Source organism: Pelodiscus sinensis, chromosome 1 (assembly GCF_049634645.1).
Source record: "Pelodiscus sinensis isolate JC-2024 chromosome 1, ASM4963464v1, whole genome shotgun sequence".
In the NCBI taxonomy this organism is placed as follows: domain Eukaryota; kingdom Metazoa; phylum Chordata; order Testudines; family Trionychidae; genus Pelodiscus; species Pelodiscus sinensis.
In genome coordinates, this window is record NC_134711.1 from 162,179,921 (window position 1) to 162,189,669 (window position 9,749).

The 9,749-nt window shown below is 45.9% G+C and overlaps 1 long non-coding RNA gene across 1 annotated transcript; it reads left to right on the forward strand.

Annotated features, from left to right (window-relative positions):
• The first annotated feature begins 2,704 nt into the window (after nucleotides 1–2,704).
• Nucleotides 2,705–9,749, forward strand: LOC142820408 (uncharacterized). Its single transcript, XR_012897684.1, has 3 exons — nucleotides 2,705–2,837; nucleotides 5,700–5,898; nucleotides 9,613–9,749. It is a non-coding gene; the product is annotated as an uncharacterized LOC142820408 (long non-coding RNA).

Here is a 9,749-nt window from a genome sequence, read left to right on the forward strand (position 1 = left end):
GGTGTGCCCCACTGGGGGCTTGTGCCTCATTCCTCCCTCACATCTTTCCACTTATTCCTCCCTAACCCCCCTTTCTGCTGTACAATAAAGGACACGAGTTCATTACAACAAAGCCTCTTTATTGAACAAAACTGGGAGGGAGGGGGGGAATGAAACTGAGGTGAGACTGGGGAAAGAAGGTGGGAGAGGGGAAGAGCGCGGGTGGGAGAGGGGAAACCTGGGAGGAGGGAGCTGGCAGGGGGAGGCAAAGGGAGGAAGGGGGAGGAGAAGCTCAGGATTCAGGGTTGGGAGTCTCACCAGGCCAACTGTCTCCCAGCACCCTGGGTGTGGGGGCCTTGGCATCCCTGGGGGTGTGGGGAGGGTGGAGAGGAAGAAGCAGGAGGGGGAGAAGGAGGGGGAGGAGGAGCGGTAGCTGGGGAGGCAGCAGGGGCTGAAGCAGCAGGAGGCAGCAAGCTCTGCCCCAGGGTCGATGACCACCTGGGGGGCATGGACCGTCCTGCCCCCCAGGATGCAGTCTACAGCATCAAAATAGGGATGGGGGTCTGGGTCTGCCCCTGGTTGGGAGCTGCCCCCTGTGGCCCTGGCACATGCCTGCCGCAGCTCCTTTATTTTCATGCAAACCTGCTCCTGGGTTCACGTGTGGCCTTTGGTGGCCAGGCTGGCAGCTATCCGCCTGTAGATGGTTGTGTTCCTCTGTTTAGTGTGGAGATCATGGACTTTGGAGGCATCCCCCCAAACCTGAATTAGGTCCTTGAGCTCCGCATTGGACCAGGCAGGCACCTCCCTTTTCCGGCTCTTGGCAGGCTCCTGGGAGCTGGCAGACTGGTCTTGGGGAGTGGGGGAGGGCTGGCTGGCACTGGCTGCCTGGCTCATGCTGGGGCCACTGGGTGAGGTGCAGTGACTGCTGGCTCTGGACTGGCAGGCTTGGAGCTGGCACAGACACTGTGGCCAGAGTCTAACCCTTTAAGGGCTCCGGGGAGGGGGGAGGGAGGGGAGTTTTCTTTGGTTGTGCCCAGAGTGGCCACCAGGGCACCCTGAGATGGGCTAGAGGCCCCCTATTTCGAAATAAGCATCTACACAGCGCTTATTTCAAAATAGCAGTTTCAAAATTGGTGCTATTCTACATGGAATGAGGTTTACCAAGTTCAAAATAAGCCCTCCACTATTTCTATTTAATTTCGAAATATTGATTTGGCTGTGTAGACACTGGTAAAATTATTTTGAAATAACTTTGCTGTGTAGACATACCCTTGCTTATCATCTAGTCAACTACTCGACTTGTCGTTCACATCCCTAGCCCCAACTTCCATCAGACACTTCAAACAGTTCCCACAAAGTTGCCACAGCCATACTCATTTTCATTACTTCCGACAGTGCCCACCACTCCTAATAAGACAGAGGAACTTATCTTGATGGCCAGTCAAGATCAGGTCCATCTGAGGGACTCCAGTTTATGCACAGTGTCATTAGCATGGGGCTAAGATCTGGTAGCTCTGATCTTAAGCTGTGTCCAGGAGTTTGTTCCCCAAAAAATTCCTTTTGGACCCTAGTTTATATATTGAAGTTGGAATCCTGCTTTGGTCCTTCACAGGAGAGTCCATTAAATGTAGATGAGCACCTTGCATTGTGAACTAAGTGTTCCTTAATGAGCCACTTAGTTTGAACAGATGTGCTTGCTAAATAACTTGTGGGTGTTGCCGAGGAGCAAACATTTAAAATATGGGTATAAAGCCAATACTTATAACTTCAAATACAAAAATGATACATGCGTACGAATAGCATAATCATATTCAGCAATCATAACCTTTTCATAGACTTCTTACATGTCATGTTTTGGACAAGAGTTGTTGCAAATATATCATACTAATTGCAACAATTATCTATATGGTCATATCTTAATCAGGTAACATCACACAAGGTAAAGCTGAACACTCAATAGATTTCATTAGAGCTTGGTGGTAAGTATCAATTGACTCTACAGTGCTTCTTATCTCAGTCAATTTGAGAGTATTACAAAAGAATGACTGGAGTGTAATATAATTAATGCTAGTCAACATGTGTCTATGGAAAATAGTTTAACAGGATCTAACTTAGTATCTTTTTTATGAGATTAGAAGTTTGGTTGAAAAAATAATAGTGTTGATTTAATATACTTAGACTTCAGTAAAACATTTGACTTTGTATGACATGACATTTTGATTAAAAAAATAGAATTTTTAAATTAATGTGGCATGGATTAATGGACTAAAAGCTATCTAGTAAGGCTCCAAATGTCATTGTAAATGAGAAAAGATCATTCACCTGGTGTGTTTGTAATGGGGTTTCACAGGGATCATTTCTTGGCCCTACACTATTTAACATTTTTAGCAATGTCCTGGGAGAAAATATAAAATCATCCCCAATAAAGTTTTCAGATGACACACAAATTGGGTGAATGGTAACTAGTGAAGAGGAGAGGTCACTGACACAACTAGCTGGGTTGGTTGGTAAGCTGGGAACAAGCACACAATATGCATTTTAATATAGCAAAGTGTAAATGTAAACATTTAGGAACACATAGTGCCAGCTGTACTTACATATCCTGGGAACTCAAAAAGATTTGGGGGTCATGGTAGATAATTAGCTGAACATGAGCTCTAGTGTAACACTGTGCTTAAAAGGGTCAATGCAATCATTGGCTACATAAAGAGGGAATGCCTGAATAGGAAAACGGAGGTAACTTTGCCTCCATGTTGGGCACTGGTATGAACACTGCTGGAATACAGGATCGAATTTCAGGAGTTATAATGAGGGACTTGTGGAATCTGAAGAGGGAGACATGAGGAGCCATGACCAATGTGAGTATGCTTGCTGCCTGAGAATGGCTTTGGGACAGCGGAATAAAGTCTCTGCTGACACCCTGGTGTGTTTTGGTCAGGTTTGTTACGGCTGAACCTGGCTTTGGTTTTTAAAGCATTTGTATTTGAAGCAGAGCCCGGACGAGAGAGGAATTCTTAAAGATGAAAGCAACTAGTATCAAAATAGCCCCGTAAAACCAGCACTCAGGTATGGTAGCAGGGTAACCATGGAAACATTGATGGATTGGATATGATACCAATATTAAGCCCTGATACCAGGTAGATTGGCTGGTTCCTTGTGCTGCCTCCTGTATACATAGATCCCCTCAGGAATTCCAGTGTCAGTGCTTGTATCACAGGCCTTTCATACTCTTCATATCATTAGAAGGACCCTACCAAATTCAAGGTTATGAAAAACACAGAACGGACTGTAAAATCTGGTCTCCCGCTGTAAAATCAGGTCTTTTACCCTATACCACACAGTTTTTATGGGGAAGACCAGCATTTCTCAAATTGGGGGTTCTGATCCAAAAGAGATTTGTAGGGGGGGGTCACAAGGTTAGTTTAGGGAGTCAGAGGTATCGCCACCCTTACTTCTGTGCTGCCTTCAGAGCTGAGTGGCTGGAGAAAAGTAGCTGGTGGCCAGGTGCTCAGCTCAAAAGGCAGCACCCTGTCAGCAGCAGCACAGATGCAAGGGTGGTGATATCATACCCCAGACCTTCCTTAGTTCTATGCTGCTAATGGCAGTGGCTCTGCATTCGGAGCTGGGCTTCTGGCCAACAGCCACTGCGCTACAGCTGCCCATCTCTGAAGGCAGCACCACCTGCAGCAGCAGTGCAGAAGTAAGGGTAGCAGTACTGCAACCCCCTCTATAATAAGCTTGTGCTCCCTCCCCACTCCTTTTTGGACCAGAACCCCCTCAATTACAACACTGTGAAATTTCAGATTTAAATTATAGGTGAAATCATGAAATTCATTATTTTAAATATCCAATGACCGTAAAGTGGACCAAAAGGGATGGTGAATTTGGTAGGGCCCTGATCCTTAGAAATAGAGGCAGGAGCAAATGACCAAAGCAAACACAGAACCAGAGCGACATTTTCCCCCAGGAAAAATGGTTATTTCACCTCACTGACAAGTTTCTCATGCCACTATAATCTGGAGCACTCTCTGATGCAAGTACAACCCCCTTCATCCTGGCAGGAACCTCAATGCTGTAAGACCTCGCAGTGTTGTGGAGCTCGGTGCAGAGTCCATGCTTCAGGTAACCTTATTTGAACAACGCTCACGCTCGCTGTCTACAGAGACTCCAAAATTAATGCGACCACAAACCAAGGCTCTTCTCAGCCAATCAGAGCACAGAGCACTGGCTAGGTTCCTTCTCTCTGAAATGCTCCGTTGCTTCTGACTGCTGTTGCTAACAGGTGCTGAAGCAGGAGGAAGTAAAACTGTGACCAGTGGCCTGTCTCTCCTATGTAACTGCAGGGAAGAAATAGCTCGCAAAGGAAAGGCCCCTGAGTTTATTAATAATACACATGAATATTTATGCCTCTATTTATTATACATGTTTCCCATGGCCCTTTCACAGTCGTGTCTGGGGGTATTTAAATGGCTTAAAATGAGTCATTGACAGTCAAAAGGTGATGATGATGGACAGTGAATGGCCAGTCAGCTACATAGATCAGCCAACTGTCTACCTTTGCAAACAGATGTGTTTGATGCAAGTGGCAAGGTTAATGCTTAAGTGTACCCCTAACTTTGCACTTCCCTAGCACTTCCTGCCAACCAAGAGTTTCAAAGCATTATGTAAGCATTAATGGATTAAGCCCTGTAAGATACAGTAGGTGTTAGTCTCCAAAGGGTGGCTGTGTTAGTCTGTATGTGCAAAATTGATTAGGAGTCCTGTGGCACCTTAAAGACTGGGGATACGTCTACATTGCTCGCTTATTACAAAATAAGTTGTTCCGGAAGAAATACTCCAAAATAACTTATTCCAAAATAGCACGTCTACACTACAAAGAAGCCTCAAAATTAGTCCAAGGCAGGCTTCCCTAATGTAGGCACACTATCTCAATTTAGAGCCCCAGGAGGCACTGGGGAGTAATTACCCTGAATGGACCCGGGGAGGAGCTATTTCGAAATAGCAGCAGTGGAGCATCCACACTACTGCTATTCCGAAATAGCTATTTTGGAACAGGCATTATTCCTCATGGAATGAGGTTTACAGAAGTTGGAATAAGCCATCCGTTATTTCGAATTTATTTCAAAATAAGGGAATTGCTGTGTAGACGCTTGCATTGTTATTCCGAAATAACGATGCTGTGTAGATGCACCCTAAGCTTGGGCTTAAGCTTTTGTGGGTAAAAACCACTTTGTCAGATATAAAGTTTATGCCACAATAAAATTGTTAATCTTTAAGTGGCACTGGATTTCTTGTTGTTTTAGCCCGTTTTGAAATATAGGCATGTGATTTCTCTCAATATCTAGCCTTACCCACCAGCCCACATGCCCTCTTCTAATAGTTACAATTAAGGGAAATAAGGTACTATAAGTTAATGGAGAACAATGTCTCACATACTCACTGTCATTTCTTCCCATCAGATTTCTTCTACATTCATATTCCTCCTCTCTATTTCACTGCCTCTACCAGAAAAGGCTGCTAAGGCTCGTGAAACTCCTGGCCCACAGGCCTCATCCTGATTTTGTGATGTTAGCAACAAGATTAATCTCTGGTTTCATTTAACACGGAGTGTACATCTCCAGATTTTTCACTAGGAAGGTGGCCTGGAAGAATGTAACTGATGGAATCCACTTATTGGGTTTGGAAGCTTGTTACTCTGATATCTCCTGCTGTTTTTCCAGGTTGTTCACCATCCTCCATCCAGCTGCCTAGAGTCAGTGAAACACATGACTGTAATTCCTTCAGTTCTGGAAGGGACCGCCTCTCCAATCTGCAGGAGCAGAAGCTGCTGCTGCTGGCATTAAAGATGCTGCATGTTCCTGCCTGGTGGCCAATCAGCTGTCTGATACTGGGCCAGTTGTCCCATCACAAGTAGAGCAGGTGAGTAGTGTGATCTAGAAGACTAAGCCCAGGTCTAGGAACAAAGGTCTCCCGTATTAAAATTCCAGCTGCAACACTGACTGTGTCTATGGCCTTGACCAAGGCACGTACAATTTCTGCCTCTGTTTCCTCATCTGTAACATGGAGGTAATATGAATGTGTCTTGCATCGCAGTGAGGTAGTTAATATTTTTAGTGCTCTATATGTCTCAGTAATGGAAAGCCATAGGAAAGGACTTTGAAGAGACAGTGATTCTACTACTTGCAAGGATTGTTAAAGAGCAGAGATCATAAGGTTCCTAAGGGTTAATCTTCTCACCACTCTGTTCTTTTCACTGTATTTAGGGACTTTCCTGCTACACATTTGCAGGTTGTTTCCCCTTTTTAGTTTCTCTTCCTGCCAATGACCCTCAGGTTTGTCTCATCAACCTCATCCTTTTACTTTCTCCTTCTGTACTTCTCTGGGTGATTTTCATACAGTTTCTAAGTCTTGGGTGCTTCTCCTTCAGTGCCTCAGTGTCCTCTGTATGATCCCATGTGTCATGCAAGTGCCAAGAAATGTTGTGTGTCCAACATTTTTCAGAAGGATGGTTTTCCTTAATTAAGGCGTAGTCTTTGAAAGCTACGTTTACGATCAAACTTAATGGGCCACTCTAGTGGTGGAGAGTGGGGAGGAATGCTCTCTCCCTGGCATTTCCCTCTCTCCTCTCCTTCTCTTTACATCCATGCTCCCTTTTATTTTAAAAATAAATGTAAGATTTTCTCCACCCCATTCTGATGCATATTCTTGACTCCACGTTTAGGCATGAGCGATGCAATGAACTGAGAAACATTTCCATGTCCATATATTCCCTAGAAAGAGATACCAAGGTAATTAGATCCTCTGTAAATTCTTTGGTATATGGATACTGCTAGTGAGAGAGTCAGTGTGTAGAATGCTTTTGCTATAACATATTCTGAAAGAAAACCTAGAATCAGCCATAAACAGATGCTCCCGTGTGAACTCCTTCTCTTTTGTGGGCAATGCAGACATTTCTGGATCGTGTTTGCTTGAGAATGTGTGGCGCTACAGGATACTGGCACCGAGTACTGCTGGCTCTCTGAGGGTATGTCTACACTACAGCACTAATTCGAACTAACTTAGTTCGAATTAGTTAATTCGAAGTAAGCTAATTCGACTTAGCGCATCTAGACTTAAAAACTACTTTTAAGTACTTAAAAACTACTACTACTTTTGCTAATTCGAACTAGCATGTCCACACTGAGTGGACCCTGAACCGAGGTTAAGGATGGCCGGAAGCAGTGCCGGCAGGGCATCAGATTAGCGTGGAGCTGCTGTCTCAGGCTAGCCGAGGGCTGTGCTTAAAGGGACCCAACCCCCACCCCGGACAGACAGTTCTCAGGGGTTCCCTGCTTGCAAAGCAGTCCTGGCTTGGAGTGCCCTGAGTGCCCACACTCAGCACATCACAGCACTCGGCCATCAGACCGGCGGCACTTGCCGCAGGCTGCCATCCGGGGGGGGTGGTCAATCAGGGGGCTGCAGGAGAGCTTCCACCCCGAGGAGCCTGCAGAGCCACCCCAGTCCTCCCCATCGGGGTCTCGTGCCCCAATCCTCCCTCACCTTCTTCCACTTACCCCTCCCTAACCCCCCTTCCTGATGTACAAAATAAAGGACACGTGTTCAAAAATAGAAACTCTCTTTATTGAACAAAACTCGGGGAGACTGGGAAAAGGAGGTGGGAGAGGGGAAGAGAGAGGGTGGGAGAGGGGAGGGCAACTAAAATGATCAAGGGTTTGGAACAGGTCCCATATGAAGAGAGGCTAAAGAGACTGGGACTTTTCAGCTTAGAAAAGAGGAGACTGAGGGGGGATACGATAGAGGTCTATAAAAGCACGAGTGGTGTGGAGAGGGTGCATAAAGAAAAGTTCTTCATTAGTTCCCATAATGGAAGGACTAGAGGACACCAGATGAAATGAATGGGTAGCAGGCTTCAAACTAATAACAGAAAGTTGTTCTTCACAAAGCAATAGTCAACCTGTGGAACTCCTTGCTGCAGGAGGCTGTGAAGGCTAGAACTAGAAAAGAGTTTAAAGAGAAGTGAGATAAATTCATGGAGGCTGGGTCCATGGAGTGCTATTATCCAGGGGTTAGAAATGGTGTCCTTGGCCTCTGTTTGTGGAAGGCTGGAGATGGATGGCATGAGACAAATAGCTTGGTCATTGTCTTCAGTCCATCCCCTCCAGGGTCCTTAGTGTTGGCCGCTGTTGACAGACAGGCTACTGGGCTAGATGGACTTTTGGTCTGACCCAGTACGGCCATTCTGGGCTCAGGGTCGGGGGTCTCACTGGACCACCTTGATTTTCATGCAAACCTGCTCCTGGGTAACCAGGCTGGCAGCTCTCCTGCCCTAGACCGCCATTTTCCTGTGCCTAGTGCGGAGGTCATGGATGAGGTCCACGATGTCCGCACTAGACCAGGTGGGCGCTCGCCTCTTGCGGACCTGTGCAGGCTCCCGGGAGCCGCCAGCCTGGTCCCGGGAAGAGGCGGAGGGCTGGGTGACAGCGGGGGGCTGGCTCGAGCCGTGCCAGGTGCAGGGTCTTCTGGCTGGGTGCTGGCAGGCTTGCACCTGGCACGGGCACCGTAGCCAGCCCGTGCCCCTTTAAGGGCTCCGGGGCCGGGAGGGGGGCAGACGAGTTTCCCTGGTGGTGCCCAGAGAGGCCACCGGGGAAAGCTGGGGAGGGCTAGCCTCCCACTAGTTTGAATTAAGAGGTTACACAGCCCTTAATTCCAACTACTTAATTCGAACTAGGCATTAGTCCTCGTGGAATGAGGTTTACCTAGTTCGAATTAAGCGCACCGCTAGTTCGAATTAAGTTCGAACTAGCGGTTTGCATGTGTAGCGCCTATCAAAGTTAATTCGAACTAACGTCTGTTAGTTCAAATTAACTTTGTAGTGTAGACATACCCTGAGTCCCTTGGATGTACAGGGCACGATTTAGACTTGCTGTAAGTGAATGTTGTCTGAAGAAAAGTGGGCAAGGGCACGCAAGTGGTGTAGATCCCATCAGTGTCATAGTCAGTGGGCCCGCAAAGCAATGAAATTTACACTCCAGCTAATGGAAGGGGGTGAGCTAAAATAAAACACCATTATTGTGAGTTGTTGCAAATATATAACGGGGATTGCAACAATTATCTATATGATCATATTTTAATCATAACCAGGTAATACAGGAAGGGGATCTGCTTTACCTTACACTCAACTGCTAATTATTTTTCTTGATAGGCTTCCTCTTACCTCTTTCATCAGCATATGCACATTACAGTGCACTTTTCTTGTGCACCGTCTGATTCATGAATTGGAGCAAATTACACCCTTTTGCCACTTGCATCCAAAGTCTGTGTTTCAGTGATGGATTTAGCTTCTCCTGCCCAACATGTAATGTAGTCTGTCATTGGTTAGAGGATTCCCATAGCAGAACAAGAGATCTCATCAACATATTCATTTCCTTCCAGAAAAACAAAGAGCTACATGGCAGCAGCTTAGGGCTACTGATAGTGGAACTTATTGCACTGGATGCTTAAAACTAAATTAGAGATAGAGAGAAATGAAGGGTCCACATTGGGTCACTGCTACCTGCAAAGATTATAACAAATCCTTGGCGACAAGAGTGAAGTTATGAGTTGGTTAGGTTCTTCTCATATTTTTTTTTCCAGGCCTTATATTGTGTTCATATGTACAGCGTCCAAGTAAAGTCTGGCTTTCAAACCAGATGTTGGTTATCACCTGCTAATGAGTGAATCTCAGAAGGATTAAAGACTGGGTACCTGTCTGAACAGAGAATCAAACTTTA